This window comes from Saccopteryx leptura, chromosome 1 (assembly GCF_036850995.1).
Source record: "Saccopteryx leptura isolate mSacLep1 chromosome 1, mSacLep1_pri_phased_curated, whole genome shotgun sequence".
NCBI lineage: Eukaryota > Metazoa > Chordata > Mammalia > Chiroptera > Emballonuridae > Saccopteryx > Saccopteryx leptura.
The window spans coordinates 375,420,578-375,438,410 of NC_089503.1; the positions used below are offsets into that span (position 1 = coordinate 375,420,578).

General features: G+C 42.3%; 1 protein-coding gene across 8 annotated transcripts in view; it reads left to right on the top strand.

Moving 5' to 3' along the window:
- The window catches only part of SUPT3H (SPT3 homolog, SAGA and STAGA complex component), a 437,116-nt gene that overhangs the window by 417,534 nt on the left and 1,749 nt on the right, over positions 1-17,833 (top strand). The gene's annotated exons all lie outside the window — the stretch shown is intronic.

A 17,833-nucleotide genomic window follows, 5' to 3' on the forward strand; every position in this document is an offset into this window, starting at 1 on the left:
TCGGAAGGCAGCTTGGCAGTTTCTTATGAAACTAAACATACACTTACCATATGATCCAGCATTTGCACGACTTGGTATTTACCTAAAGGAGCTGAACACTTGTGTCCACATGAATACCTGCATATGGATATTTATAGCAGCTTTATTCATACTTGCCAAAACTTGGAAGCAACCGAGATGTCCTTCAGTGAGTGAGGATAAATAAACCATGGTAACATTCAGACAGTAGATTATTCAGTGCTAAAAAGAAACGCAATATTAAGCCATGAAAAGACATGGAGAAAACTTAAATTCTTACTACTCAGTGAGAGGTGGCAATCTGAAAGGGGCACATGATGTATGGCTCCAAGTCTATGACATTCTGGAAAAGGCAAAATGGTGAAGACAGTAGAAGACCAGTGGCTGTCAAGTGTTGGGGGTGGGAGGGACGAATGGGCTGGACACAGAGGACGGGTAGGCAGTGCATCTGCTTTGTGTGATACTAGAGTGTTGAATCTACGTCATTATATATATACTTGTCCAAATCCACAGAATCTTCAAGAGTGAGCCCTAGTGTAAACTATGGACTCTGAGTGACAATGATGTGCCATTGTACATTCATCAGGCGTAAAAGCACGATTCCGATGGGTGATGTGGGTAATGGGCAGAGGCTGTGCTTGTGTGAGGCGGGGGGTATACGGGAAATCTCGGTGCCTTCCACCTAACTTTGCTGTGAACCTAAAGCTACTCTAAAAAATTAAGTATTTAAAATTTTGGAATCCTCCCTCTTGGCATTTATTTTAAAATCGGACTGCTGTGTGATGATGACAAAGACAGGGATACCTCCTTCATGTCTTGTGTCTCCTTCCCTAATAACATGTTCCAGAGGCACTACAAACATGTCTTTTTACCTTGTGCATACTGCAACCTGTATTTCTATAACAGAGTTGTGTTAATGGGATCTGCCACAGACATTTATAATCTGCTTCAACCATTTTGAAAATTTGCCTCCAAAACAATAAATAACCAAAGCAAATTTTTTTTGCGTGTGAAAAAGTCTATATTTCTCCTTCACTCTTAAAGGATTATATCACAGGGTTCAGAATTCTAGATTGATAGGGTTTTTCTCTCAACACTTGATGTATTTCACTCTGCTCTTCTCTTGCTTACCTGGTTTCTGAGACTTCAGGCATAATTCTTTTTGCTTCTCTGTAGGGAGGGTGCTTTTCCTTCCCTCTGGCACCTTTCAAATTTTGTCTTTCACTTTCTGTATTTTTAATATGATATGCCTATGCATAGTTTTGTTGTTGTTAATTTGTTTGGGTTTTTTTTTTTTTGCATTTATCCTGCTTGGTGTTCTCTGAGCTCCCTAACTCTGTGGTTTGCTGTCTGTCATTAATTTGGGGAAACTCTCAGTCATATTTTAAATATTTCTTATGCTCCTTTCTCTCTCTCTTTTTTTCTTCTCTTTCTGATATTCCCATTTTGCATATGTTATACCATTTGTAGCTATCCCACAGTTCTTGGATATTCTATTCTATTTTTTTCCAGTCTTTACTCTTTGCTTTGCAGTTTGGGAGGTTTCTATCGAGATAGCCTCCAGCTCAGTTTCTTTCTTCAGCTGTATCGAGTCTACTAATGAGCCCCTCAAAGACATTCTTGATTTCTACTACAGTGTTTTGTTTTATCTCCAGCATTTCCTTATTTTTTCATAGAATTTCCATCTCTTTGCTTACATTACCCACCTGTTCTTGCATGCTGTCTATTTTATTCGTGAGAGCCCTTATTAGCATATTAATCAATAGTTGTTTATAATTTCCAGTCTGTTATTGCCATCCTCTCTGCCATAAATGTGGCTGGTTCTGATGCTTGCTGTTTCTCTTTAAATTGTATTTTTGGCCTTTTGTCTTGATAACCAGACTGAGTTATCTGAGTTACTGAGTGATAGGGACTGCTATAAATAGACCTTTATTAATGTGGTGGTAAGATGGGGGGGCATTTTATACTCGTATGATTAAGTTTTAGTAAGAACTTCACAAGTGCTTCTTAGTGCTCCCCTCTCCACGACCACCCCCTGATAGCTGGGTAAGTGTGCCTACAGTTGGCTGAAGTTGGGTATTTCCCTTTTTCAAGGTCAGTTAGACTCTGATAAAACCCCAGAAGCTAAGCTCTAACTAGTTTCTCCTGAGGACAAATCTTGTTAAGAACAGAACGCTCTTGGAGTATTTCAAAACATCTTTCCCTCTATCCACCTATAACAAGAGATCTTTCTAATTTATTCACTGTGAGAACCTGGTAGAGCTCCAGGAGGTAAAACTCATGGAAGTGTGCCCCCCCCCCCAAGCTGTCCCCTTCTTGAGTCCGCCTGAAGTTTTATCTCTTAGATTTTTCCACACTGAGCTTCTAGTCATTTGTCAGTTACAGTTCAGGTTCCCTTACCTGGCACTGTTTTCTGCTTGTAGATTTATGCCCCATTACATTGTGACTCTCTTTATTCACCTGTTTCTCCAATTTTAGGGACACTTATTTGCCCGGTGACTTCACTTCTCTTTTGCATCTTTCAGTTTTGTCAGCTTTTCCATTGTTTTTTTATGACAGATGGCAACTTCCAAGTTTCTTACATGCTGGGCTAGAAGCCAGAGTCCTCAGATATTACAGTTTTAATATACAGAGTTTATATCAGGCCCTAACGGAGTGATTCAAAAGAATTAGTTGAATGCATTTATAACATGAGTATTTTTAACCCAAATTTTGACAAACCCTTCAGTGGTAGGTAGTGTAGATTGGTGCCTTAGATTTAATATTTATGGCGACAAGCATAGTCTACAGACTGGCATTTAGAAACAAGCTAAGTCTAGCTCTCCCTCCCCTGGGTCTTACCTAGAACAGTCTTCTGTCCTGCTAACCATTTTTCTCTCATTCCCAACTCAGGCCTCAGCCAAGTGTCTTTTTCCTTCAAGAAGGTAGCTTGATCACCAGCACCCCTCTCTACTGCCCTTTCCTATGGACCCAGTAGGCACTATACCCATTTTATGACTTGTATCACTTTTGTCATTTCTCGTTCAACATGTCTTCTTCATCAAACTGCTAAGCGTGGAGAGCAGAAACATCTGTGACCACAGCTGTCTCCACAGCACCTTGTAGACTGTTCTGTTGAGTGAATGGCAGTAAGTTCGCAAGTAGCTAATATATGTGATTGATATTAAATACTGTGTCCTGGTCGTTCTGTGTCATAATTTTTAGTATTTTTTGTCTTCAAAGAATTCTTAAGAACTTTAATTATAAGGTGTTATAACCATTGGTAAACAGGTGTTTCTCTCCATGTTCTTACTTTTTGGGTTGTGGTTTTTTATGTTGCATAGGCCATTGAAGCAGTATTTTCTTTTTCTTTTTCTTTTGTATTACTGCTGAAGACCAAAAATACAACTGAGTAACATTGTCACGCAACCAAAGTTGTAAAAACCAAAAAATTATGCTATCTATTGTAAACTTGCTATTAATTATAATTTTCAGTAGCCATATATTTGAACTTAAAATGTTTGGACTCAACAAAATAATGCAACAGTGTTGTTTTAGATAACTTGTGTTCTCTTTTTCTGGCAAACAAGGCAGTTGGGAGCCAAATCTTTCCCTCCTGGCAGATAACAGTAAGGAGCCCAGAAATGCTCCCAGTGGGAACTGAGAGCTCATACCAGAATAACACTTTTTTTTCAGCATTGTTTATGGTTAGATTATTAAGGTCACTAATTTATTTTTCTTAATAATTGCTGCCGATGGTTATCTTGTGAAATAGTAAGTGTGTGGCCTCAGCCTAATTTTTAGGAGTTGAGAATATCGCAGCCCCTGTTCGCATAGTGAACACACGTTGGCATTTCTCATTGTCCAGAGGAAGCCAAGCTGCTTGCTAATCAGATCCATTTGCTCACTAGCTGATGACTTTTGAGCACCTACCTATCTGCTCTGCACTGGGTTATACTCTGGGCACACACAGCTCCCTGCTTCTGAAGGCTATGGGCCAACCAAGAGAATGAGAATTAGCTGTTGTTAGACCTGCCCTCCCATCCCACCCCCCAAAAAAAAATAGAGATTTGGGTTAATAACTCTGCCAACTTAGCACTGTTTACCCATATACTTATATGTATTTGCAGCTTGGAATAATTTCAGACATCTGTTTTTTTATTGTTCGTAATATAAGGTAGCTAAAGAAAAGTTTAACATTATTGGCATTAAATTATTATTAACAATATTGTAGCTAAATATATACGACATCGTGGAAAGAATAATGTATACATAGAAATGGTATACTCTTGGTCTCATATAAAATTGCTAAAAAAATTGCTAAAGATAGCATTCACAAAAACCTGTTTTTCTAAAAAGCAATGTTTTTATCAGCCACTTAATTATTTTGCTTAATAACAGAATTAATACATCTCTTATATAATTTGATTAAGGTGACTTGGACAATTAAAGATGGCAATTTTTAATAACTAAGTTTTAATTATTGATTGTGTATTCAGAATGCTGAAATAACTTGGTAGTAAGAATATGACACAAACATGCAGAAAAGCATACATAAAATGACAAGTTCCTCAATGTTCGTAGGCGCCCAGTTGCTTGCTATAGGATGAGAGAGTTCACGCTGTCTTCCCCATTCTGCCAGCCATGGGAGACCCCTCATTCAAAGGGCAGGGCTCCTGCCACTCTTCTGAAATCAAGGCTCTGCTGTCTGACAGACTGCCCGCCATGATGCTCCGGGGGTATTGAGAACGTCCGGAAGTACACAGAAAGGAAAAGACTTGAATGAAGAGCTTTGCATGTTTCCGTGCACCGTATGGTTTGATTTAGATCCCCTGAAATATCGCAGTTAGAATAAAATTATCAAAAGGAGGAAAGTCACATGGCTTTGGTACAAACAAGATGTGCCTATTTGTATTTATGTTTGCTAATGAAATTCAGCCATGTTTCCCACTTTGATTTTAAGAGTCTTAGACCACCATTCAGTTTTATTTATTATAATTAAATCTCTTGCCCACACACAGACACAAGGGCAGGGGGTGGGGTGGCGGCACATTTTATCTTTGAAAAAGCTGTTACATAGCTTTGATATGAAGATCCAGAGCTTCAAAGATTTACAGTATTTTTTTTTTTGTTCTTATTTTTAATTTTATTGTTTTTGTATTTTTCTTTTTTTTTTTTTTTTTTTTTTTAAATAAATTTTTATTAATGGTAATGGGATGACATTAATAAATCAGGGTACATATATTCAAAGAAAACATGTCTAGGTTATTTTGTCATTAAATTATGTTGCATACCCCTCGCCCAAAGTCAGATTGTCCTTCGCCACCCTCTATCTAGTTCTCTGTGCCCCTCCCCCTCCCCCTAACTCTCCCCCTGTCCTCCCTCCCCCCACCCCTGGTAACCACCACACTCTTGTCCATGTCTCTTAGTCTCATTTTTATGTTCCACCAATGTATGGAATCATGTAGTTCTTGTTTTTTTCTGATTTACTTATTTCACTCCTTATAATGTTATCAAGATCCCACCATTTTGCTGTAAATGATCTGATGTCATCGTTTCTTATGGCTGAGTAGTATTCCATAGTGTATATGTGCCACATCTTCTTTATCCAGTCTTCTATTGAAGGGCTTTTTGGTTGTTTCCATGTCTTGGCCACTGTGAACAGTGCTGCAATGAACATGGGGCTACATGTGTCTTCACGTATCAATGTTTCTGAGTTTTGGGGGTATATACCCAGTAGAGGGATTGCTGGGTCATAAGGTAGTTCTATTTGCAGTTTTTTGAGGAACCACCATACTTTCCTCCATAATGGTTGTACTACCTTACAGTCCCACCAACAGTGAATGAGGGTTCCTTTTTCTCCACAGCCTCTCCAACATTTTTTTGTTTTTGTTTTTGTTTTTGTTTTTTACTTTTTACTCTTTATTAATTCTAATTAGTGCTATCAACAAGACCACCCGCAGATGCCAATAAGAAAGAGGAAATCGAATATTATGGATACAAAAGAAAGAGAGGTAACACAAATAGATGTGGAAAAATCTATGGAGAAAAGACTTAACATATTGGAAGCCTTGGAGCTAAATGACAGAGAATTTAAAATAGAAATCTTAAAAATACTCAGAGATATACAAGAAAACACGGAAAGGCAATATAGGGAGATCAGAAAACAACTCAATGAACACAAAGAATATATTACCAAGGAAATTGAAACTATAAAAACAAATCAAACAGAAATGAAAAACTCAATTCACGAGCTGAAAAACGAGGTAACAAGCTTAGCTAGCAGAACAACCCAGATTGAAGATAGGATTAGTGAAATAGAAGACAAACAACTTGAGGCACAACAGAGAGAAGAAGAAAGAGACTCAAAGATTTACAGTATTAAAGCAAAGCAGTATGTCTATCTCGGGGCCTGGAGAGCTCCTTAGGCAAAGGGAGGGGCTGAGAGAGGGCGTGGCCTCGGAATCCAGTGGCTCCATGGAGGGCGGGGCCGATCAGGCACACGGGGCCATGGAATTGGGGATAACTTGTAGTCTCCAGAGGAGGGATCAAAAAAGACTAGATACAAGAACAACTGGCTTTTACTGTAAAACTTGGGCGTGCTTGCGGTGGAGCAGGGAGGAGGATTAATGTAGCTGTCTTGTGAAACGGCATTTATACATGAACCCAACCCCAGTTCAACTGAGTGTTCCAATAAGCCACCGAGATTAGCTTGATCATCAGTAAGGCCTAGTGAGCGCCAGTTGCCTTGGTTTGCTCTGCTATCTCCCTACCCTTTCTCCCAGCAAAGCCAAGCCAGGGTCTGTGGAGCCTCTACCCCCTGTGCCCTCTGCATCCCCTTGGAGTGGAGGACGTTTGGGCAACCACAGACCCTGTCACCAGGGCGGCTCCTGTGGCCCACAAGTCATCCTCTGCAGACAGTCTGCCCTGCACTTAGTTACTTGGGAGCTAAGGATAGTTCGGAGGAGAGTGAATATGTGCTCCAAATCTTCTATTGTCCTTCTTTTTATTTTTTTACTGGATTTAACCCAAATGGCCAACTCCACACATATCCAGGCAGGCCACATTACTTGTTCAGCCCTAACTCAGACCCTGAGCACAGCCTCAGGACGACTTGAATGGCAACACATGTCCTGTCATTCCTGGAAAAGGTCCTAAACATGGCTACTTTTATACCCAGAACTTTTCAGCCAGGTTTGTCTGAATTATTTTGGTATTTCATCCATTTATCAAAATTATTATTTGAGGCACTTGGGGAAATTAGTGATTCTCCAGGGAAGAGCTCATCGTGCAGCGGAAGAGCCGGAAGTGGAACGGAGAGCTCCTGCCGGCCTGCCAGGCTCTGCTCAGCTGTGCGCTGTGGACGTCATTAAGTCCCTTCTTGCGCCAGTCCCTACACTTTGGTTCTGCTCCCAAGGGCTCCTCATCCGGAAAAACAGTTTCTTTCCCTACATCTGTTTTCCCCATTAAGGTCAGAGAAGCTAAACACATAGCTTTGGACAGAATGAGAACCATCCATAAGAGCCCTAGACTGAGTCAGGAGTCCTGGGCTCTCCCCACGTGACGGGGATGGGTCACTCTCTGGGCGCTGGTTTTGTCTGTTAGATTTGGAATTGGACTAGAGGGGTTCACAAAGAGACTTCCCCATTCCAAAAGCCTATTGTCTTTTGATTCTGGATGCAGAGGATTTGTTCAGCTTAGTTTTAATAGGCTCTGTTTTCAAATTCCTTTTTCATTATGGAATTAAATGTAGCGTGACTGTCTGAAGGACCATGCTCCTAAGAGTGGCATCCCAACATCTGGGAAGGGAAAAAGAAACAAAACAAAACAAAAAAGAAACAATGACTACTTTACAAATGAACTTCAGGTGAGAAATATGAGAGACACACAGGTGACCCATTTGCTGTCTGGGTAGAAGGCATGGTCTTAATTTCTGTTTCTTCTGTATTAAATTAAATGCCAGTGTTAGGATTCCCATGAAAAAAATGTCTACTGTACAATCATGACAGGTTCTGGAATGCTTCCTTCACTGACGAAGCCACCTTCGGGTCCTGTCGATGGTGTGCTCGTCCTCTCTGTCACCATCCTCAGCCTCAGGGGCATCCAGTCTCCGGGATGGCTTTGAAAACATTCCAAAGCCGAAATGAGGAAGTAGAGCCAGAGTTTCTGTTCTCTTTCAAAGCTCCCTAGCTGCTTTGGTCGCAGTGTTTTTTATTATATACTATATGCTGTTCTTAAGATTAATGTGGAAAGTGAGCGCTAGTTGAGGTGCCTCCAAACTGAAGATGTGGATTCAGGTCCTGCCTCTGCACTCCAAAGTCTGATTTAAATTTGAAGTAGAATTTTCATTTAGCCCTTAAGTGATGTTGAGTGAGCAAGAATTGAGTTTGCCAGGAGTAGGAGAATGTGTATGTCTATCAGAGATTTGGTTTTCTTCTGTTTAATGGAAGACAGTGTGGTCTACTGAGAAAAATACAGGCCCTGGGTTTTTAATACCCAATCTGCCATTCACTAGACCTGTCACTTAGGAAGGAGAATAGTGAGACCCTGTTGCTAGTGGTGGTAAGGCCAAATTAGATATGGGCATGAAAGAGGACTTATAAACCATAAAACTATGGGGCATTCTTTAGTCTTCACCCCTCATTGCTTTAAGATATCTACAAATCTCCTGCCCTTCTAAATGTTATTTAAACTTAAATATTGTGATTAAAAGCAAACAAAAGGGCCGCCTTGTTTTCCCCCACTTCCACCCGGGAGAATGACCTCTCATTCTGTTTCACTTGTGGTCGTTAAACCATTTACATTAAATGGTAAGTCAGTGACTGCAGGAACGTGTTGCTTATCTTCCCGTCTCTGTCCCACTAAGCACACAGTGCTTTACATAGAGAAAGCACTCAATAAAGATTTCCAGAAATCCGATTATACACGTTTATCACACTTCAATTGAATTTGGGGCATGCTACAATGAAATTCTCTTTTTTCTCAACTTTGAGGAATAATTGACAAAATTGTTGCCTTGAAAGTTTACAATGTGACGGTTTGATACACACGTACATTGGAGGATGATCACCATGATCTAGATAATTAACACATCCATCACCTCACTAGTTAACTTTTTCTGTTATGTGTTTTGTGTGGTTAAAACGCTTACTTAAAGTCTACCATCAGCAACTTTCAAGTATACGGTATCATGTTATTAACTCCCATGCTGTACCTTAGAGCCTCAGAATTTGTAACTGAAAGTTTGTGCCCTTTGACTTCATCTCCCCATTTCTCTGTCCCTGCAGCCCAAGCAACCACAATTCTACTCTCTGTTTCTCCTTCTTTGTTTGATTTTGGTATTGTTTATAATCCATGTGTAAGTGATACCAAACAGCACTGGTATTTCTCTGAACTTATTTCTTTTAGCATAATGCCCTCCAGGTTCATCCATGTTGTCAGAAATGGCAGGATTTTCTTCTGTTTTATAATTGAACAATATTCTCTTGTATATATATTCAGGGGTCCTCGGGTTATGACACAGTTTCATTCCTATGGTAGTGACATAACCCAAGTTTTGGTGTAAGTTGAAACAAACACTAGACTAACACAAACAGAACACTTGTGCTTTTAACAGTCCAAAATGGCATGGTAAGCGTACTGGGGAACACCAACTCCCTCACTGATATGCCGTGTTACTGTGTATTCTTCCACCACACGCATCCAAACTAGTTTGTCCATGTAGTCTGTAAGTGCTAACTGTGCTAACGACATAAGCTGAAACACTCACGTCTCAATTTTTTAAAGTTTTTATGCGTGTGAGCTTCGTAAACTTGGAATGTCGTATGTCGAGACTTTCATAACCCACAGACCCCTGTATAGGTATATATTCTTTATCTATTCATTCATCAAAAGACATTTAGATTGTTTCCATATCTTGGTGATTGTAAATACCAAAGTGGTGCAATGAACATGGTACAGATATCTCTTCAAGATACGTATTACATTTTCTTCAGCTATATACCCAAGAGTCAGATTGCTGAGTCCTATGGTGGTTCTATTGTTTATTTTTGAACAACCACCATACTGTTTTCCATAATGGCTGTACGAGTTTATATTCCCTCCAGCAGTGTATAAGGGTTCCTTTTCTCCATGTTTGTTATTTCCTCTTTTTAATTTTTTTTTTTTTTGTATTTATTCGAAGTGAGAAGCTGGGAAGCAGACAGACTCCCGCATGCGCCCAACTGGGATCCACTGGCAAGCCCACTAGGGGCGATGCTTTGCCCATCTGGGGCGTTTCTCCATTGCAACCGGAGCCATTCTAGCACCTGAGGTGGAGGCCACAGAGCCTGAAGCCAACTTTGCTCCACTGGAGCCTTGGCTTCAGGAGGGGAAGAGAGAAACAGAGAGAAAGGAGAGGGGGGAGGGGTGGAGAAGCAGATGGGCGCTTCTCCTGTGTGCCCTGGCTGGGAATTGAACCCGGGACTTCCACACACTGGGCCAACGCTCTACCACTGAGCTAACCAGCCAGGGCCTGTCTTTTTAATAATAGCCATCTTACAGATGTGAGGTGATACCTCCTTGTGGTTGGATTTGGATTTTCTTGATTAGTGGTGATGGTGAGCACCCTTTCATGTACCTGTTGGCCATCTGTATGTCTTCTTGTGGGAAATGATTCAGATTCGTTGCTCATTTTAAAATTTCATTATTTGCTTTTTGGCTATTGAATTGTATAAGTTCTTTATATATCTTGGATATTAACCCCTTATCAGATATATGGTTTGCCAAGATTTTCTTCCATTATGTAGGTTACTTTTTCAATTCATTATTGCCTTTGCTATGCAAACACTCTTTAGTTTAATACAGTCTTACATTGAAGTCTTGAATCCATTTTGAGTTGATTTTTGTATATGTGTAAGATTGGCGTGTAGTTTCATTCTTTTGCATGTGGTTACCCAGTCTTCCTAGCACCGTTTATTGAAGAGATTATCCTTTCCCCTAGTTTATTTTTGGCTTCTTTGTCAAAAACTGACAATACGTGTTTGTTAATTTCTGGGCTTTCTATTCTGTTCCATCAATTTATATCTGTTTTTATGCCAATGCCATAATGTCCTAATTACTGTAACCCTGTAATATAGTTTGAAAGCAGACCATGTATTGTGTTCAGCTTTGTTCTTCTTTCTCAAGATTGCTTTGGCTATTTAGGGTTTTTTAAGGTTCCATATAAATTTTAGTATTGTATGTTCTATTTCTGTGAAAATGCCATTGGATTCAATTGAATCTATAGATTACATTGAGCAGTATGAACATTTTAAACTACATTAATTTTTCCAATTCAAGACTATAGGATATAAATTATTTCACCAGTGTCTTATACTTTCCAGTGTACAGGCTTTTCACCTCCTTGGTTAAATTTTTCTAATTATTTTATTGTTTTTGATACTATTATAAATGGGATTGCTTTCTTAATTTCTTTTTACAGATAGCTTGTTGTTGGTTTGTAGAAATACAACTGATTTTTGTGTGTTGGCTTTGTGTCCCACAACTTTACTGAAATCATTTGTTAGTTCTAACAGTTTTTTGGTGGAGTCTGTAGGGTTTTCTATGTACAGTGGTCCCTGATAGGCAAAAATCCGCAAAGTAGCGACCTTATATTTATTTCATTATTTATATATATTTTAAGGCTTTTTAAACCCTCCCCACACTCTTTATAAACCTGTCCCACACTGTTATTAACCTTTCCCCCACTTATTTTGCTTATTTTACCACAAAAACAATTAAAATAATATATATATAAAAACACCTATATATTGCAAAATCCCGTGATATAGCAAAAAATCCGTGATACAAAATTAGATATATACAATTTAAAAATCCACGATAGAGAGAAACCGTGAAAAGTGAACCACGATATGGCGAGGGATGACTGTATAAGGTCATCTGCAAGTAGAGATAGTTTTACTCTTCCTTTCTATTTGGATGCCTTTTCAGGCTTTCCCTGATGTTTCTTTCATTGCTACAGCTAGGACCTCCAGCACTATATTGAGTAGAAGTGGAGCGTGGACATCCTTGTCTTGTTCCTCATCTTAGAGGAAAGGCTTGGGACTTTTCACCATTAAATATGATGTTAGCTGTGGGCTTGTCATATGTGGCATTTGTTATGTTGAGGTACATTCCTTCTATGCCTAATTTGTTGAGATTTTATCATAAAATGATGTTGACTTTTGTTGATACTTTTTCTACATCTGTTGAAATGATCATATGACTTTTCTGTCATTCTGTTATATGATGTATTACATTTATTGATTTGCATATGTTGAATCATCCTTACATCCCAGGGATAAATCCTACTTTATTGTGTTGTATGCTTCTTTTAATATGCCATTGAATTAGGATTGCTAATGTTTTGTTGAGGATTTTTACATATAATTTCATCAGGGATATCAGCCTGTGTGATATTGTGATTTATAATGAGAAGTATATACGGGGGTGTGCAAAAGTACGTTTACAGTTGTTCATTTGGAAATAATACAAATCATTAATATAATAATTAATAAATAATACAAGAATAACTCTTGCCTGACCAGGTGGTAACATAGTGAATAGAGCGTTGGAATGAGACGCGGAGGACCCAGCTTCAAAACCCTGAAGTCACCAGCTTGAGTGTGGGCTCATTCGACGTGAGCACGGGGTCACCAACTTGAGTGCAGGGTCACTGGCCTGAGCATGGGATCATAGATATGACCACATGGTTGCTACCTTGAGCCCAAAAGTTGCTGGCTTGAGCCCAAGGGTGCTGGCTTGAGCAAGGGCTCACTCATTCTGCTATAGCCAACCAGTCAAGGGACATAGGAGAAAACAGTCAATGAACAACTAAGATGCTGCAACAAAAAATTGATGCTTCTCAACTCTCTCCCTTCCTGTCTGTCTGTCTCTGTCTGTCCTTCTCTCTGTCTCTGTCTCTCTCTCTCTCATTTAAAAAGAAAAAGGGAAGAAACATCTGTAAACCTACTTTTGGCCGGCCCTCTATTTGGTCTTTGCCTGTCTTTGGCACAGAGCTCCCACGATCCCTGGGATATATGATGAGAGCTATAAAGGTGTCTCTGGTTGTGTTAATGAGATGACAGTTGTACTGCACTGGAGGATGGAGGCCAGTTGCCAGTGGAGCAACCATGTGATGAGAAGGTTGCAGGTTCAGTCCCACCCCTGCCCTCTGGGCACTCAGAGCAGCAGTACAGCTGGGGTCCCGGGACCAGATACGTGTGGAACTAACTACCACAGTGCCTGGGTCCTGGGGCTCAGGTGCATTTGCTGCAATGGTAGTGCTAGTGCTTAGGTGCAGGCGTGTGCATACCTCCGCAGAAACCGGGGTCTGAGTTTCCGGGACTCACCACAGTGTGGATCCAGGATGGGGGGACCCAGCAGTGGCGTGGGCCGCGGGATAACAGGGTGTAGCAGTGGCTAGGGTGCAGCAGCAACATACCCTGGGAATGGTGCTCAAAGTCCTGACTCTGGTGCAGAGCAGCCACAGCTCAGTCTCAGTGATGGCGGGTCAAAGCCATGACTCAGGACCCAGGGGATGGTGCCTAGAGCCGCAGCAGCACCGCCCAGTGATGGCGGGTCAAAGCCATGACTCAGGACTCAGGACCCAGGGGATGGTGCCTAGAGCCACAGCAGCACCGCCCAGTGATGGCGGGTCAAAGCCATGACTCAGGACTCAGGACTCAGGACCCAGGGGATGGTGCCTAGAGCCGCAGCAGCACCGCCCAGTGATGGCGGGTCAAAGCCATGACTCAGGACCCAGGGGATGGTGCCTAGAGCCGCAGCAGCACCGCCCAGTGATGGCGGGTCAAAGCCATGACTCAGGACCCAGGGGATGGTGCCTAGACCCGCAGCAGCACTGCCCAGTGATGGCGGGTCGAAGCCATGACTCAGGACTCAGGACTCAGGACCCAGGGGATAGTGCCTAGAGCCGCAGCAGCACCGCCCAGTGATGGCGGGTCAAAGCCATGACTCAGGACTCAGGACCCAGGGGATGGTGCCTAGAGCCGCAGCAGCACCGCCCAGTGATGGCGGGTCAAAGCCATGACTCAGGACCCAGGGGATGGTGCCTAGAGCCGCAGCAGCACCGCACAGTGATGGCGGGTCGAAGCCATGACTCGGGACCCATGGGATGGTGCCTAGAGCCGCAGCAGTACCGCCCAGTGATGGCGGGTCAGAGCCAGGACTCAGGACTCAGGACCCAAGGGATGGTGCCTAGAGCCGCAGCAGCACCGCCCAGTGATGGCGGGTCAAAGTTGAGACTTAAGAGTCCCACAGGCCACGCCCAGGAAGCAGCAGCAGCTCCTGTCCCGTAGATGTGAGGTGTTGTGATGTCATGAACCCAGAGAGTGGGCACATGGTCCAGTGGGGCCCCTGAGGGCAGGTCTCACAACAGCAGCAGGCCCCAACACCCCTGGGGAGACACAGCAGTGGGGACTCCATGCAGCTCCATTAGCTGGGGTCAATGTTGGTGAAGACCGTGGAGGTCCGCAGTAGCAAAGGCTGCAAATGCCCATGGCAACAATGAGAGTTTCTGGGTTCTCCTGCTCCCTGCTCGTCTATGCCGTGGGGTAAAATTCACCCGAGGGGGGTCCCTCTTTGCACTGAGCTGCCCTGAACTGGGGGCAGAGTAATGCAGGTGAGGTGCTCGCACACTTCCACGTGGTCATGCTTGCTGTCGGAGCTCCACAGGGTTCTGCTTCTCTGTAGTTCAGAGCTTTCCCGGGGCTGTTTTTGTATGTTTGTAGTTGTTTGTTTATTTTTGTGTGTGGGAGAAGGGGAGATGAGCTCTGGGACCTTCTAGCCTGCCATCTTGCTGATGTCAGTTCCTACAATGAATTCTTGTTTTATTTCAAGTTTGAGAAAGCAGCAAAAAATCAGGAAAGGTAGTAATGAGGATAAAATATGAGCCTGAGCTGAGTGGAGGACAGTTGTTATCAAAGTTTAAGCTTTATTTAGGCTGTGGCATAATTAACACACAATCACATTCAACTTGGCACCACAGGATATGTTTTGTAGAATATTTATCGTCTTTTGCTTAAAGTAAATATTACTCTTTTGCTTTGTAATAGTAATTTGTATTCTTTAAAATGTGCAATTTATGATGACCCACAAAAAAGGCAGAAGTTAACCAGTTTGGAATTTAAATGTGTTCTCTAGCTTATCCATATTCAAATAGGCAAAGGAAAAAAAAAAAGGTATTTTAAAAGTGCACAGTTGTGAGTTATTTTCCCAACTAATGCCCATGTCATCAACAGAATGTGTGTCTGCTTATCCCAGTATATTGAGGTTCTGGTAATGGGTCATAATTTGGGGCTTAATGAATAAATGTCAAAAATTAGAAGCTAGATTGATCCTTAATTTTTTTCTTTTTAAAAAAAGGCCTAGGAACTTCAATTGGTCCTTTAAAAAAAAACACCTAAATATTATCTCCGCTGCTAACTTTGAGGGATGCTAAAATGCCTGTGCTGTTCAAGAGATTCACTCAGGAGCAACTATTCGTGGAGTACAGAGCTTTATTAAATCAGTAATTAGTCTTATGTGGCATATAGGGAGAAGCTGGTTTATTGGGGACGTTCGAGTACGTTATTAACTTATACTTCTCAGCAGCGAGGTGCGGTCCTGGATCTTTCTGGTCCAGGTCCTCAGAGGCCCCATGAAGATCCAGGATGGGGACTCGTTCACCGGGACCAAGCAGGATGCAGAGTGCTCCTGGATCTTCCTGGTCCAGGTCCTCAGAGGCCCCATGAAGATCCAGGATGGGGACTCGTTCACCGGGACCGAGCAGGATGCAGAGTGCTCCTGGATCTTCCTGGTCCAGGTCCTCAGAGGCCCCATGAAGATCCAGGATGGGGACTCGTTCACCGGGACCAAGCAGGACGCAGAGTGCTCCGTGAGAACCTGGCCTCTGGAAGGCCCCCACACCACGCAGTGTTTAAATTTAGTTTCAACGGTCACAACACAAATAAAGAGAAATTCACAGTTGACACAAGGATGGGTTGTCTTCATTCATCTTCTTTTCAAGTTGCTTGCTCTGGAAGGGATGCCAGGTTTGGGACGTTCCCACGTCGCCCTGCACAGACAGCACACACCCTTTGTACATCACAGGGAAGAGCAGGGACCTCAAGGTGAAGGGCCCTGGGGGCGGCTCTGCTGAGATTGCTCTTCGCTCATTACACATGCATGTTCGTGCCATCTGCACTTCAGAATTAGAATGGGAAGATTTTATTCCAGAAACTTAGGCCAGAAATCTGGGTCGGCTCTAAAATTTGATTGTTCTCATTAAACTTGGCTACTTGTGGCTCTGTTACTAAATGGGCCTGTAATCTCTTCGCTGTTTGCAAAGGTGAATTAATATTCTAAAAGTGACCCTGTCAGTACTCGGGAGAACCCTTCCTATTGTCCACCCCAGAGAGATCAAACTCGGTGAATTCTTAGGTGAGTTCAGCCAGGACTCTTCTCCGGAGCCAAATCCTCTTTTTCGCACAAGGCTCACTTCAGCCCTTCCCTTTCAGAGCCATCCAGCTTTGCTCCCAGGTCCCTTTGTCTCCATGTAAACCACCCCCGCGTTTTAAATATTCCATATTGTTCAAGGTTGTCACTGTGGTTGTAACATTTAAAACATCAAGGGCAAGAGACAGTCTTCCTCTGGCCGAAGGCTCTCCCAGCAGCCGGCTTTGGTGGTCGGCAGGGGCTGTCTCAGGTCCGGGGCTCCCGGGCTGTGGTTATGGGAAGACACATTTCTGCCAGTTCCTTGTGGCTCTCGGAGGAACTCATTTAACTCTGTTCTCCACTGCACGGCCTGAGAGGCAGAGCTGGAATATTCTAGTTCTTGCTAGAATGTCTGTTTCAATCCGGAAGTGTGCCATGGCACCTGAGCCCATGGACGGAGACCTGGCACGCCCGCTGTCCCCTCCTGGCCCCGCGCTCTGTGGTGACCTGGGCAGCCACACTGCCGCAGCGATAGGAGGTCCTGCAGGGGCCGGCTGTCTGGAAGGGATGGTCTTGAAATTAACTGACTTTTATAATTAACAGAAGGTTATCAAAAAAAACCATTTTTTTGTTTCACCTCTTGTTGGTAGAAGTCTTTAAAAAGATTGGGGTTCACTTTCCTTTTTTTCAGTGTAATTAAACATGTATTTTAATCACTTTTTAAGGATTAAACTCTATGGTACATCGTAGCGTTATCTTAATCATGAAAGCTTAGGCTCTCTGTCCCACAGTAGGGCTGTTGAAGGTGCATTGATTGGACTGAAAGTGTCCAGACTCCAGAATAGCCCCAGAATTATTAGCCTAAAGGAAAAAGACCCCTGATATAAGATTTTGTCATTTTTTCCATTTTTCTGAAAACATTATAGAAAAATTTCATTTAATTGAGGGTTATGAATTCTCTGAATGTGACTTCATAGTTTAAATAATGAAAAATACGGCGGTGAAAGGGGTAATTTTCTTCCTGAGTTGTGGATGTTAGTTCTGTTTCGCTCGGGGCCTCCTTATGGGACTGGGGCCGAGTCACAGCGGCCCACGCGGCCCAGTGGAGACCCCCACCCCCCGCTCTGAGCTGCACAATACATCTCTCGGGATGAAAAATCATGCAGTGTTGTGTTTTCTTACTGGAATATATTATATTATTGTAATTAGTATCCACTTGCCCATTTTCTTTCAAGGGACTGTTTTATCCCATCGTGAATATCCATATATACATCTATACGTACATGTGCGTACATAAAGTTATGTGAGACTCGAGTTTTCTCTAATGTCTATAATGTACAAAACTCCTTAGAGTTTAATATTTTAGGGGGTAGGAAAGGCCTCT